Source organism: Chiloscyllium punctatum, chromosome 48 (genome assembly GCF_047496795.1).
Source record: "Chiloscyllium punctatum isolate Juve2018m chromosome 48, sChiPun1.3, whole genome shotgun sequence".
In the NCBI taxonomy this organism is placed as follows: domain Eukaryota; kingdom Metazoa; phylum Chordata; class Chondrichthyes; order Orectolobiformes; family Hemiscylliidae; genus Chiloscyllium; species Chiloscyllium punctatum.
The window spans coordinates 14292203-14306202 of NC_092786.1; positions in this window are offsets into that span (position 1 = coordinate 14292203).

Sequence of the window (14000 nt, forward strand, 5' to 3'; positions counted from 1 at the left end):
GCCCTCTGTTTTGTCCCCTCTGTTTCAGAAACTCTGTTTCAGACCCTCTGTTTCTCGCCCTCTGTTTCTCGCCGTCTGTTTCGGCCCCTCTGTTTCTCGCCCTCTGTTTCGGCCCCTCTGTTTCTCGCCCTCTGTTTCAGACCCTCTGTTTCAGACCCTCTGTTTCTCGCCCTCTGTTTCTCGCCGTCTGTTTCGGCCCCTCTGTTTCTCGCCCTCTGTTTCGGCCCCTCTGTTTCGCACCCTCTGTTTCAGACCCTCTGTTTCTCGCCCTCTGTTTCAGCCCCTCTGTTTCAGACCCTCTGTTTCTCGCCCTCTGTTTCAGCCCCTCTGTTTCAGACACTCTGTTTCGCGCCCTCTGTTTCAGACCCTCTGTTTCAGACCCTCTGTTTCAGACCCTCTGTTTCTCGCCCTCTGTTTCAGCCCCTCTGTTTCTCGCCCTCTGTTTCAGCCCCTCTGTTTCAGACCCTCTGTTTCAGCCCCTCTGTTTCAGACCCTCTGTTTCAGACCCTCTGTTTCTCGCCCTCTGTTTCGCGCCCTCTGTTTCAGACCCTCTGTTTCGCGCCCACTGTTTCAGCCCCTCTGTTTCAGCCCCTCTGATTCAGCCCCTCTGTTTCAGCCCCTCTGTTTCTCGCCCTCTGTTTCGCGCCCTCTGTTTCGCGCCCTCTGTTTCAGCCCCTCTGTTTCAGACCCTCTGTTTCTCGCCCTCTGTTTCGGCCTCTCTGTTTCAGTCCCTCTGTTTCGCGCGCTCTGTTTCGCACCCTCTGTTTCAGCCCCTCTGTTTCAGACCCTCTGTTTCTCGCCCTCTGTTTCAGCCCCTCTGTTTCTCGCCCTCTGTTTCAGCCCCTCTGTTTCAGGCCCTCTGTTTCAGCCCCTCTGTTTCAGCCCCTCTGTTTCAGCCCCTCTGTTTCAGACCCTCTGTTTCTCGCTGTCTGTTTCGGCCCCTCTGTTTCTCGCCCTCTGTTTCGGCCCATCAGTTTCGCGCCCTCTGTTTCAGACCCTCTGTTTCAGACCCTCTCTTTCAGACCCTCTGTTTCTCGCCCTCTGTTTCAGACCCTCTGTTTCAGACCCTCTGTTTCTCGTCCTCTGTATCAGCCCCTCTGTTTCAGACCCTCTGTTTCAGCCCTATGTTTCAGCCCCACTGTTTCAGACCCTCTGTTTCTCGCCCACTGTTTCGCGCCCTCTGTTTCGCGCCCTCTGTTTCAGCCCCTCTGTTTCAGACCCTCTGTTTCAGACCCTCTGTTTCAGACCCTGTTTCTCGCCCTCTGTTTCAGCCCCTCTGTTTCTCGCCCTCTGTTTCAGCCCCACTGTTTCAGACCCTCTGTTTCAGCCCCTCTGTTTCAGACCCTCTGTTTCAGACCCTCTGTTTCTCGCCCTCAGTTTCGCGCCCTCTGTTTCAGACCCTCTGTTTCGCGCACTCTGTTTCAGCCCCTCTGTTTCAGCCCCTCTGATTCAGCCCCTCTGTTTAAGCCCCTCTGTTTCTCGCACTCTGTTTCGCGCCCTCTGTTTCGCGCCCTCTGTTTCAGACCCTCTGTTTTGCGCGCTCTGTTTCGCGCCCTCTGTTTCAGCCCCTCTGTTTCAGCCCCTCTGTTTCTCGCCCTCTGTTTCAGCCCCTCTGTTTCAGACCCTCTGTTTCAGCCCCTCTGTTTCAGACCCTCTGTTTCAGACACTCAGTTTCGCGCCCTCTGTTTCAGCCCCTCTGTATCAGACCCTCTGTTTCAGCCCCTCTGTTTCAGACCCTCTGTTTCGCGCCCTCTGTTTCAGACCCTCTGTTTCAGACCCGCTGTTTCAGACCCTCTGTTTCGCGCCCTCTATTTCAGACCCTCTGTTTCCGACCCACTGTTTCAGCCCCTCTGTTTCAGCCCCTCTATTTTGCGCCCTCTGTTTCGCGCCATCTGTTTCAGACCCTCTGTTTCGCGCCCTCTGTTTCAGCCCCTCTGTTTCAGACCCTCTGTTTCAGCCCCTCTGTTTCAGACCCTCTGTTTCTCGCCCTCTGTTTCAGCCCCTCTGTTTCAGACCCTCTGTTTCAGCCCCTCTGTTTGAGCCCCTCTGTTTCAGACCCTCTGTTTCAGACCCTCTGTTTCAGACCCTCTGTTTCTCGCCGTCTGTTTCGGCCCCTCTATTTCACGCACTCTGTTTCAACCCCTCTGTATCGCGCCCTCTGTTTCAGACCCTCTGTTTCAGACCCTCTGTTTCAGACCCTCTGTTCTCGCCCTCTGTTTCAGCTCCTCTGTTTCAGACCCTCTGTTTCTCGCCCTCTGTTTCAGCCCCTCTGTTTCTCGCCCTCTGTTTCAGACCCTCTGTTTCAGACCCTCTGTTTCAGACCCTCTGTTTCTCGCCCTCTGTTTCAGCCCCTCTGTTTCTCGCCCTCTGTTTCGCGCCCTCTGTTTCAGACCCTCTGTTTCGCGCCCTGTGTTTCAGCCCCTCTGTTTCAGCCCCTCTGATTCAGCCCCTCTGTTTCAGCCCCGCTGTTTCTCGCCCTCTGTTTCGCGCCCTCTGTTTCAGCCCCTCTGTTTCTGACGCTCTGTTTCAGCCCCTATGTTTCAGCCCCTCTGTTTCAGACCGTCTGTTTCTCGCCATCTGTTTCGCGCCCTCTGTTTCGCGCCCTCTGTTTCAGCCCCTCTGTTTCAGACCCTCTGTTTCAGACCCTCTGTTTCAGACCCACTGTTTCTCGCCCTCTATTTCAGCCCCTCTGTTTCGCACCCTCTGTTTCAGAACCTCTGTTTCGGACCCTTTGTTTCAGACCCTCTGTTTCTCGCCCTCTGTTTCTCGCCGTCTGTTTCGGCCCCTCTGTTTCTCGCCGTCTGTTTCGGCCCCTCTGTTTCGCGCCCTCTGTTTCAGACCCTCTGTTTCAGACCGGCTGTTTCAGACCCTCTGTTTCAGACCCTCTGTTTCTCGCCCTCTGTTTCTCGCCGTCTGTTTCGGCCCCTCTGTTTCTCGCCCTCTGTTTCGGCCCCTCTGTTTCGCGCCCTCTGTTTCAGACCCTCTGTTTCTCGCCCTCTGTTTCTCGCCGTCTGTTTCGGCACCTCTGTTTCTCGCCCTCTGTTTCGGCCCCTCTGTTTCTCGCCCTCTGTTTCAGACCCTCTGTTTAAGACCCTCTGTTTCTCGCCCTCTGTTTCTCGCCGTCTGTTTCAGCCCCTCTGTTTCTCGCCCTCTGTTTCGGCCCCTCTGTTTCGCACCCTCTGTTTCAGACCCTCTGTTTCAGACCCTCTGTTTCTCGCCCTCTGTTTCAGCCCCTCTGTTTCAGACCCTCTGTTTCTCGCCCTCTGTTTCAGCCCCTCTGTTTCAGACACTCTGTTTCGCGCCCTCTGTTTCAGACCCTCTGTTTCAGACCCTCTGTTTCAGACCCTCTGTTTCTCGCCCTCTGTTTCAGCCCCTCTGTTTCTCGCCCTCTGTTTCAGCCCCTCTGTTTCAGACCCTCTGTTTCAGCCCCTCTGTTTCAGACCCTCTGTTTCAGACCCTCTGTTTCTCGCCCTCTGTTTCGCGCCCTCTGTTTCAGACCCTCTGTTTCGCGCCCACTGTTTCAGCCCGTCTGTTTCAGCCCCTCTGATTCAGCCCCTCTGTTTCAGCCCCTCTGTTTCTCGCCCTCTGTTTCGCGCCCTCTGTTTCGCGCCCTCTGTTTCAGCCCCTCTGTTTCAGACCCTCTGTTTCTCGCCCTCTGTTTCGGCCTCTCTGTTTCAGTCCCTCTGTTTCGCGCGCTCTGTTTCGCACCCTCTGTTTCAGCCCCTCTGTTTCAGACCCTCTGTTTCTCGCCCTCTGTTTCAGCCCCTCTGTTTCTCGCCCTCTGTTTCAGCCCCTCTGTTTCAGGCCCTCTGTTTCAGCCCCTCTGTTTCAGCCCCTCTGTTTCTGCCCCTCTGTTTCAGACCCTCTGTTTCTCGCCGTCTGTTTCGGCCCCTCTGTTTCTCGCCCTCTGTTTCGGCCCATCAGTTTCGCGCCCTCTGTTTCAGACCCTCTGTTTCAGACCCTCTCATTCAGACCCTCTGTTTCTCGCCCTCTGTTTCAGACCCTCTGTTTCAGACCCTCTGTTTCTCGTCCTCTGTATCAGCCCCTCTGTTTCAGACCCTCTGTTTCGCGCCCTCTGTTTCGTGTCCTCTGTTTCAGACCCTCTGTTTCAGACCCTCTGTTTCTCGCTCTCTGTTTCAGACCCTCTGTTTCTCGCCCTCTGTTTCAGCCCCTCTGTTTCAGCCCCTCTGTTTCAGCCCCTCTGTTTCAGACCCTCTGTTTCAGACCCTCTGTTTCAGACCCTCTGTTTCTCGCCGTCTGTTTCGGCCCCTCTGTTTCTCGCCCTGTGTTTCGGCCCCTCTGTTTCGCGCCCTCTGTTTCAGACCCTCTGTTTCAGACCCTCTGTTTCAGACGCTCTGTTTCTCGCCCACTGTTTCAACCCCTCTGTTTCAGACCCTCTGTTTCTCGCCCTCTGTTTCTCGCCGTCTGTTTTGGCCCCTCTGTTTCTCGCCCTCTGTTTCGGCCCCTCTGTTTCGCGCCCTCTGTTTCAGACCCTCTGTTTCAGACCCTCTGTTTCAGACCCTCTGTTTCTCACCCTCTGTTTCAGCCCCTCTGTTTCAGACCCTCTGTTTCTCGCCCTCTGTTTCAGCCCCTCTGTTTGAGACCCACTGTTTCGCGCCCTCTGTTTCAGACCCTCTGTTTCAGACCCTCTGTTTCAGACCCTCTGTTTCAGACCCTCTGTTTCTCGCCGTCTGTTTCGGCCCCTCTGTTTCTCGCCCTGTGTTTCGGCCCCTCTGTTTCGCGCCCTCTGTTTCAGACCCTCTGTTTCAGACCCTCTGTTTCAGACGCTCTGTTTCTCGCCCACTGTTTCAACCCCTCTGTTTCAGACCCTCTGTTTCTCGCCCTCTGTTTCTCGCCGTCTGTTTTGGCCCCTCTGTTTCTCGCCCTCTGTTTCGGCCCCTCTGTTTCGCGCCCTCTGTTTCAGACCCTCTGTTTCAGACCCTCTGTTTCAGACCCTCTGTTTCTCACCCTCTGTTTCAGCCCCTCTGTTTCAGACCCTCTGTTTCTCGCCCTCTGTTTCAGCCCCTCTGTTTGAGACCCACTGTTTCGCGCCCTCTGTTTCAGACCCTCTGTTTCAGACTCTCTGATTCAGACCCTCTGTTTCTCGCCCTCTGTTTCTCGCCGTCTGTTTCGGCCCCTCTGTTTCTCGCCCTCTGTTTCGGCCCCTCTGTTTCGCGCCCTCTGTTTCAGACCCTCTGTTTCAGACCCTCTGTTTCTCGCCCTCTGTTTCTCGCCGTCTGTTTCGGCCCCTCTGTTTCTCGCCCTCTGTTTCGGCCCCTCTGTTTCTCGCCCTCTGTTTCAGACCCTCTGTTTCAGACCCTCTGTTTCTCGCCCTCTGTTTCTCGCCGTCTGTTTCGGCCCCTCTGTTTCTCGCCCTCTGTTTCGGCCCCTCTGTTTCGCACCCTCTGTTTCAGACCCTCTGTTTCAGACCCTCTGTTTCTCGCCCTCTGTTTCAGCCCCTCTGTTTCTCGCCCTCTGTTTCAGCCCCTCTGTTTCAGACACTCTGTTTCGCGCCCTCTGTTTCAGACCCTCTGTTTCAGACCCTCTGTTTCTCGCCCTCTGTTTCAGCCCCTCTGTTTCTCGCCCTCTGTTTCAGCCCCTCTGTTTCAGACCCTCTGTTTCAGCCCCTCTGTTTCAGACCCTCTGTTTCAGACCCTCTGTTTCTCGCCCTCTGTTTCGCGCCCTCTGTTTCACGCCCTCTGTTTCAGACCCTCTGTTTCGCGCCCACTGTTTCAGCCCCTCTGTTTCAGCCCCTCTGATTCAGCCCCTCTGTTTCAGCCCCTCTGTTTCTCGCCCTCTGTTTCGCGCCCTCTGTTTCGCGCCCTCTGTTTCAGCCCCTCTGTTTCAGACCCTCTGTTTCTCTCTCTCTGTTTCAGACCCTCTGTTTCTCGCCCTCTGTTTCAGCCCCTCTGTTTCAGCCACTCTGTTTCAGCCCCTCTGTTTCAGACCCTCTGTTTCAGACCCTCTGTTTCAGACCCTCTGTTTCTCGCCGTCTGTTTCGGCCCCTCTGTTTCTCGCCCTGTGTTTCGGCCCCTCTGTTTCGCGCCCTCTGTTTCAGACCCTCTGTTTCAGACCCTCTGTTTCAGACGCTCTGTTTCTCGCCCACTGTTTCAACCCCTCTGTTTCAGACCCTCTGTTTCTCGCCCTCTGTTTCTCGCCGTCTGTTTCGGCCCCTCTGTTTCTCGCCCTCTGTTTCGGCCCCTCTGTTTCGCGCCCTCTGTTTCAGACCCTCTGTTTCAGACCCTCTGTTTCAGACCCTCTGTTTCTCACCCTCTGTTTCAGCCCCTCTGTTTCAGACCCTCTGTTTCTCGCCCTCTGTTTCAGCCCCTCTGTTTCAGACCCACTGTTTCGCGCCCTCTGTTTCAGACCCTCTGTTTCAGACCCTCTGATTCAGACCCTCTGTTTCTCGCCCTCTGTTTCAGCCCCTCTGTTTCTCGCCCTGTTTCAGCCCCTCTGTTTCAGACCCGCTGTTTCAGACCCTCTGTTTCAGACCCTCTATTTCAGACCCTCTGTTTCTCGCCCTCTGTTTCGCGCCATCTGTTTCAGACCCTCTGTTTCGCGCCCTCTGTTTCAGCCCCTCTCTTTCAGCCACTCTGATTCAGCCCCTCTGTTTCAGGCCCTCTGTTTCTCGCCCTCTGTTTCACGCCCTCTGTTTCGCGCCCTCTGTTTCAGCCCCTCTGTTTCAGACCCTCTGTTTCTCGCCCTCTGTTTCGGCCCCTCTGTTTCAGACCCTCTGTTTCGCGCGCTCTGTTTCGCGCCCTCTGTTTCAGCCCCTCTGTTTCAGACCCTCTGTTTTTCGCCCTCTGTTTCAGCCCCTCTGTTTATCGCCCTCTGTTTCAGCCCCTCTGTTTCAGACCCTCTGTTTCAGCCCCTCTGTTTCAGCCCCTCTGTTTCAGACCCTCTGTTTCTCGCCGTCTGTTTCGGCCCCTCTGTTTCTCCCCCCCTTGTTTCGGCACCTCAGTTTCGCGCCCTCTGTTTCAGACCCTCTGTTTCAGACCCTCTGTTTCTCGCCGTCTGTTTCGGCCCCTCTGTTTCTCCCCCCTTTGTTTCAGCCCCTCTGTTTCTCGCCCTCTGTTTCAGACCCTCTGTTTCAGACCCTCTGTTTCTCGCCTTCTGTTTCAGCCCCTCTGTTTCAGACCCTCTGTTTCTTGCCCTCTGTTTCAGCCCCTCTGTTTCAGACCCTCTGTTTCGCGCCCTCTGTTTCGTCCCCTCTGTTTCAGAAACTCTGTTTCAGACCCTCTGTTTCTCGCCCTCTGTTTCTCGCCGTCTGTTTCGGCCCCTCTGTTTCTCGCCCTCTGTTTCGGCCCCTCTGTTTCTCGCCCTCTGTTTCAGACCCTCTGTTTCTCGCCCTCTGTTTCTCGCCGTCTGTTTCGGCCCCTCTGTTTCTCGCCCTCTGTTTCGGCCCCTCTGTTTCGCACCCTCTGTTTCAGACCCTCTGTTTCTCGCCCTCTGTTTCAGCCCCTCTGTTTCAGACCCTCTGTTTCTCGCCCTCTGTTTCAGCCCCTCTGTTTCAGACACTCTGTTTCGCGCCCTCTGTTTCAGACCCTCTGTTTCAGACCCTCTGTTTCAGACCCTCTGTTTCTCGCCCTCTGTTTCAGCCCCTCTGTTTCTCGCCCTCTGTTTCAGCCCCTCTGTTTCAGACCCTCTGTTTCAGCCCCTCTGTTTCAGACCCTCTGTTTCAGACCCTCTGTTTCTCGCCCTCTGTTTCGCGCCCTCTGTTTCAGACCCTCTGTTTCGCGCCCACTGTTTCAGCCCCTCTGTTTCAGCCCCTCTGATTCAGCCCCTCTGTTTCAGCCCCTCTGTTTCTCGCCCTCTGTTTCGCGCCCTCTGTTTCGCGCCCTCTATTTCAGCCCCTCTGTTTCAGACCCTCTGTTTCTCGCCCTCTGTTTCGGCCTCTCTGTTTCAGTCCCTCTGTTTCGCGCGCTCTGTTTCGCACCCTCTGTTTCAGCCCCTCTGTTTCAGACCCTCTGTTTCTCGCCCTCTGTTTCAGCCCCTCTGTTTCTCGCCCTCTGTTTCAGCCCCTCTGTTTCAGGCCCTCTGTTTCAGCCCCTCTGTTTCAGCCCCTCTGTTTCAGCCCCTCTGTTTCAGACCCTCTGTTTCTCGCTGTCTGTTTCGGCCCCTCTGTTTCTCGCCCTCTGTTTCGGCCCATCAGTTTCGCGCCCTCTGTTTCAGACCCTCTGTTTCAGACCCTCTCTTTCAGACCCTCTGTTTCTCGCCCTCTGTTTCAGACCCTCTGTTTCAGACCCTCTGTTTCTCGTCCTCTGTATCAGCCCCTCTGTTTCAGACCCTCTGTTTCGCGCCCTCTGTTTCGTGTCCTCTGTTTCAGACCCTCTGTTTCAGACCCTCTGTTTCTCGCTCTCTGTTTCAGACCCTCTGTTTCTCGCCCTCTGTTTCAGCCCCTCTGTTTCAGCCCCTCTGTTTCAGCCCCTCTGTTTCAGACCCTCTGTTTCAGACCCTCTGTTTCAGACCCTCTGTTTTTCGCCCTCTGTTTCAGCCCCTCTGTTTCTCGCCCTCTGTTTCAGCCCCTCTGTTTCAGACCCTCTGTTTCAGCCCCTCTGTTTCAGCCCCTCTGTTTCAGACCCTCTGTTTCTCGCCGTCTGTTTCGGCCCCTCTGTTTCTCCCCCCTTTGTTTCGGCACCTCAGTTTCGCGCCCTCTGTTTCAGACCCTCTGTTTCAGACCCTCTGTTTCTCGCCGTCTGTTTCGGCCCCTCTGTTTCTCCCCCCTTTGTTTCAGCCCCTCTGTTTCTCGCCCTCTGTTTCAGACCCTCTGTTTCAGACCCTCTGTTTCTCGCCTTCTGTTTCAGCCCCTCTGGTTCAGACCCTCTGTTTATTGCCCTCTGTTTCAGCCCCTCTGTTTCAGACCCTCTGTTTCGCGCCCTCTGTTTCGGCCCCTCTGTTTCTCCCCCCTTTGTTTCAGCCCCTCTGGTTCTCGCCCTCTGTTTCAGACCCTCTGTTTCAGACCCTCTGTTTCTCGCCTTCTATTTCAGCCCCTCTGTTTCAGACCCTCTGTTTCTTGCCCTCTGTTTCAGCCCCTCAGTTTCAGACCCTCTGTTTCAGACCCTCTGTTTCTCGCCCTCTGTTTCTCGCCGTCTGTTTCGGCCCCTCTGTTTCTCGCCCTCTGTTTCGGCCCCTCTGTTTCTCGCCCTCTGTTTCAGACCCTCTGTTTCAGACCCTCTGTTTCTCGCCCTCTGTTTCTCGCCGTCTGTTTCGGCCCCTCTGTTTCTCGCCCTCTGTTTCGGCCCCTCTGTTTCGCACCCTCTGTTTCAGACCCTCTGTTTCTCGCCCTCTGTTTCAGCCCCTCTGTTTCAGACCCTCTGTTTCTCGCCCTCTGTTTCAGCCCCTCTGTTTCAGACACTCTGTTTCGCGCCCTCTGTTTCAGACCCTCTGTTTCAGACCCTCTGTTTCAGACCCTCTGTTTCTCGCCCTCTGTTTCAGCCCCTCTGTTTCTCGCCCTCTGTTTCAGCCCCTCTGTTTCAGACCCTCTGTTTCAGCCCCTCTGTTTCAGACCCTCTGTTTCAGACCCTCTGTTTCTCGCCCTCTGTTTCGCGCCCTCTGTTTCAGACCCTCTGTTTCGCGCCCACTGTTTCAGCCCCTCTGTTTCAGCCCCTCTGATTCAGCCCCTCTGTTTCAGCCCCTCTGTTTCTCGCCCTCTGTTTCGCGCCCTCTGTTTCGCGCCCTCTGTTTCAGCCCCTCTGTTTCAGACCCTCTGTTTCTCGCCCTCTGTTTCGGCCTCTCTGTTTCAGTCCCTCTGTTTCGCGCGCTCTGTTTCGCACCCTCTGTTTCAGCCCCTCTGTTTCAGACCCTCTGTTTCTCGCCCTCTGTTTCAGCCCCTCTGTTTCTCGCCCTCTGTTTCAGCCCCTCTGTTTCAGGCCCTCTGTTTCAGCCCCTCTGTTTCAGCCCCTCTGTTTCAGCCCCTCTGTTTCAGACCCTCTGTTTCTCGCTGTCTGTTTCGGCCCCTCTGTTTCTCGCCCTCTGTTTCGGCCCATCAGTTTCGCGCCCTCTGTTTCAGACCCTCTGTTTCAGACCCTCTCTTTCAGACCCTCTGTTTCTCGCCCTCTGTTTCAGACCCTCTGTTTCAGACCCTCTGTTTCTCGTCCTCTGTATCAGCCCCTCTGTTTCAGACCCTCTGTTTCGCGCCCTCTGTTTCGTGTCCTCTGTTTCAGACCCTCTGTTTCAGACCCTCTGTTTCTCGCTCTCTGTTTCAGACCCTCTGTTTCTCGCCCTCTGTTTCAGCCCCTCTGTTTCAGCCCCTCTGTTTCAGCCCCTCTGTTTCAGACCCTCTGTTTCAGACCCTCTGTTTCAGACCCTCTGTTTCTCGCCGTCTGTTTCGGCCCCTCTGTTTCTCGCCCTGTGTTTCGGCCCCTCTGTTTCGCGCCCTCTGTTTCAGACCCTCTGTTTCAGACCCTCTGTTTCAGACGCTCTGTTTCTCGCCCACTGTTTCAACCCCTCTGTTTCAGACCCTCTGTTTCCCGCCCTCTGTTTCTCGCCGTCTGTTTCGGCCCCTCTGTTTCTCGCCCTCTGTTTCGGCCCCTCTGTTTCGCGCCCTCTGTTTCAGACCCTCTGTTTCAGACCCTCTGTTTCAGACCCTCTGTTTCTCACCCTCTGTTTCAGCCCCTCTGTTTCAGTCCCTCTGTTTCTCGCCCTCTGTTTCAGCCCCTCTGTTTCAGACCCACTGTTTCGCGCCCTCTGTTTCAGACCCTCTGTTTCAGACCCTCTGATTAAGACCCTCTGTTTCTCGACCTCTGTTTCAGCCCCTCTGTTTCTCGCCCTCTGTTTCAGCCCCTCTGTTTCAGACCCGCTGTTTCAGACCCTCTGTTTCAGACCCTCTATTTCAGACCCTCTGTTTCTCGCCCTCTGTTTCGCGCCATCTGTTTCAGACCCTCTGTTTCGCGCCCTCTGTTTCAGCCCCTCTCTTTCAGCCACTCTGATTCAGCCCCTCTGTTTCAGGCCCTCTGTTTCTCGCCCTCTGTTTCACGCCCTGTTTCGCGCCCTCTGTTTCAGCCCCTCTGTTTCAGACCCTCTGTTTCTCGCCGTCAGTTTCGGCCCCTCTGTTTCGCGCGCTCTGTTTCTCGCCCTCTGTTTCAGCCCCTCTGTTTCAAACCCTCTGTTTTTCACCCTCTGTTTCAGCCCCTCTGTTTCTCGCCCTCTGATTCGCGCCCTCTGTTTCAGCCCCTCTGTTTCAGACCCTCTGTTTCTCGCCCTCTGTTTCGGCCTCTCTGTTTCAGTCCCTCTGTTTCGCGCGCTCTGTTTCGCACCCTCTGTTTCAGCCCCTCTGTTTCAGACCCTCTGTTTCTCGCCCTCTGTTTCAGCCCCTCTGTTTCTCGCCCTCTGTTTCAGCCCCTCTGTTTCAGGCCCTCTGTTTCAGCCCCTCTGTTTCAGCCCCTCTGTTTCTGCCCCTCTGTTTCAGACCCTCTGTTTCTCGCCGTCTGTTTCGGCCCCTCTGTTTCTCGCCCTCTGTTTCGGCCCATCAGTTTCGCGCCCTCTGTTTCAGACCCTCTGTTTCAGACCCTCTCATTCAGACCCTCTGTTTCTCGCCCTCTGTTTCAGACCCTCTGTTTCAGACCCTCTGTTTCTCGTCCTCTGTATCAGCCCCTCTGTTTCAGACCCTCTGTTTCGCGCCCTCTGTTTCGTGTCCTCTGTTTCAGACCCTCTGTTTCAGACCCTCTGTTTCAGACCCTCTGTTTCTCGCCGTCTGTTTCGGCCCCTCTGTTTCTCGCCCTGTGTTTCGGCCCCTCTGTTTCGCGCCCTCTGTTTCAGACCCTCTGTTTCAGACCCTCTGTTTCAGACGCTCTGTTTCTCGCCCACTGTTTCAACCCCTCTGTTTCAGACCCTCTGTTTCTCGCCCTCTGTTTCTCGCCGTCTGTTTCGGCCCCTCTGTTTCTCGCCCTCTGTTTCGGCCCCTCTGTTTCTCCGCCCTCTGTTTCAGACCCTCTGTTTCAGACCCTCTGTTTCAGGCCCTCTGTTTCTCACCCTCTGTTTCAGCCCCTCTGTTTCAGACCCTCTGTTTCTCGCCCTCTGTTTCAGCCCCTCTGTTTCAGACCCACTGTTTCGCGCCCTCTGTTTCAGAACCTCTGTTTCAGACCCTCTGATTCAGACCCTCTGTTTCTCGCCCTCTGTTTCTCGCCGTCTGTTTCGGCCCCTCTGTTTCTCGCCCTCTGTTTCGGCCCCTCTGTTTCGCGCCCTCTGTTTCAGACCCTCTGTTTCAGACCCTCTGTTTCTCGCCCTCTGTTTCTCGCCGTCTGTTTCGGCCCCTCTGTTTCTCGCCCTCTGTTTCGGCCCCTCTGTTTCTCGCCCTCTGTTTCAGACCCTCTGTTTCAGACCCTCTGTTTCTCGCCCTCTGTTTCTCGCCGTCTGTTTCGGCCCCTCTGTTTCTCGCCCTCTGTTTCGGCCCCTCTGTTTCGCACCCTCTGTTTCAGACCCTCTGTTTCAGACCCTCTGTTTCTCGCCCTCTGTTTCAGCCCCTCTGTTTCAGACCCTCTGTTTCTCGCCCTCTGTTTCAGCCCCTCTGTTTCAGACACTCTGTTTCGCGCCCTCTGTTTCAGACCCTCTGTTTCAGACCCTCTGTTTCAGACCCTCTGTTTCTCGCCCTCTGTTTCAGCCCCTCTGTTTCTCGCCCTCTGTTTCAGCCCCTCTGTTTCAGACCCTCTGTTTCAGCCCCTCTGTTTCAGACCCTCTGTTTCAGACCCTCTGTTTCTCGCCCTCTGTTTCGCGCCCTCTGTTTCAGACCCTCTGTTTCGCGCCCACTGTTTCAGCCCCTCTGTTTCAGCCCCTCTGATTCAGCCCCTCTGTTTCAGCCCCTCTGTTTCTCGCCCTCTGTTTCGCGCCCTCTGTTTCGCGCCCTCTGTTTCAGCCCCTCTGTTTCAGACCCTCTGTTTCTCGCCCTCTGTTTCGGCCTCTCTGTTTCAGTCCCTCTGTTTCGCGCGCTCTGTTTCGCACCCTCTGTTTCAGCCCCTCTGTTTCAGACCCTCTGTTTCTCGCCCTCTGTTTCAGCCCCTCTGTTTCTCGCCCTCTGTTTCAGCCCCTCTGTTTCAGGCCCTCTGTTTCAGCCCCTCTGTTTCAGCCCCTCTGTTTCAGCCCCTCTGTTTCAGACCCTCTGTTTCTCGCTGTCTGTTTCGGCCCCTCTGTTTCTCGCCCTCTGTTTCGGCCCATCAGTTTCGCGCCCTCTGTTTCAGACCCTCTGTTTCAGACCCTCTCTTTCAGACCCTCTTTTTCTCGCCCTCTGTTTCAGACCCTCTGTTTCAGACCCTCTGTTTCTCGTCCTCTGTATCAGCCCCTCTGTTTCAGACCCTCTGTTTCGCGCCCTCTGTTTCGTGTCCTCTGTTTCAGACCCTCTGTTTCAGACCCTCTGTTTCTCGCTCTCTGTTTCAGACCCTCTGTTTCTCGCCCTCTGTTTCAGCCCCTCTGTTTCAGCCCCTCTGTTTCAGCCCCTCTGTTTCAGACCCTCTGTTTCAGACCCTCTGTTTCAGACCCTCTGTTTCTCGCCGTCTGTTTCGGCCCCTCTGTTTCTCGCCCTGTGTTTCGGCCCCTCTGTTTCGCGCCCTCTGTTTCAGACCCTCTGTTTCAGACCCTCTGTTTCAGACGCTCTGTTTCTCGCCCACTGTTTCAACCCCTCTGTTTCAGACCCTCTGTTTCCCGCCCTCTGTTTCTCGCCGTCTGTTTCGGCCCCTCTGTTTCTCGCCCTCTGTTTCGGCCCCTCTGTTTCGCGCCCTCTGTTTCAGACCCTCTGTTTCAGACCCTCTGTTTCAGACCCTCTGTTTCAGCCCCTCTGTTTCAGTCCCTCTGTTTCTCGCCCTCTGTTTCAGCCCCTCTGTTTCAGACCCACTGTTTCGCGCCCTCTGTTTCAGACCCTCTGTTTCAGACCCTCTGATTCAAACCCTCTGTTTCTCGCCCTCTGTTTCAGCCCCTCTGTTTCTCGCCCTCTGTTTCAGCCCCTCTGTTTCAGACCCGCTGTTTCAGACCCTCTGTTTCAGACCCTCTATTTCAGACCCTCTGTTTCTCGC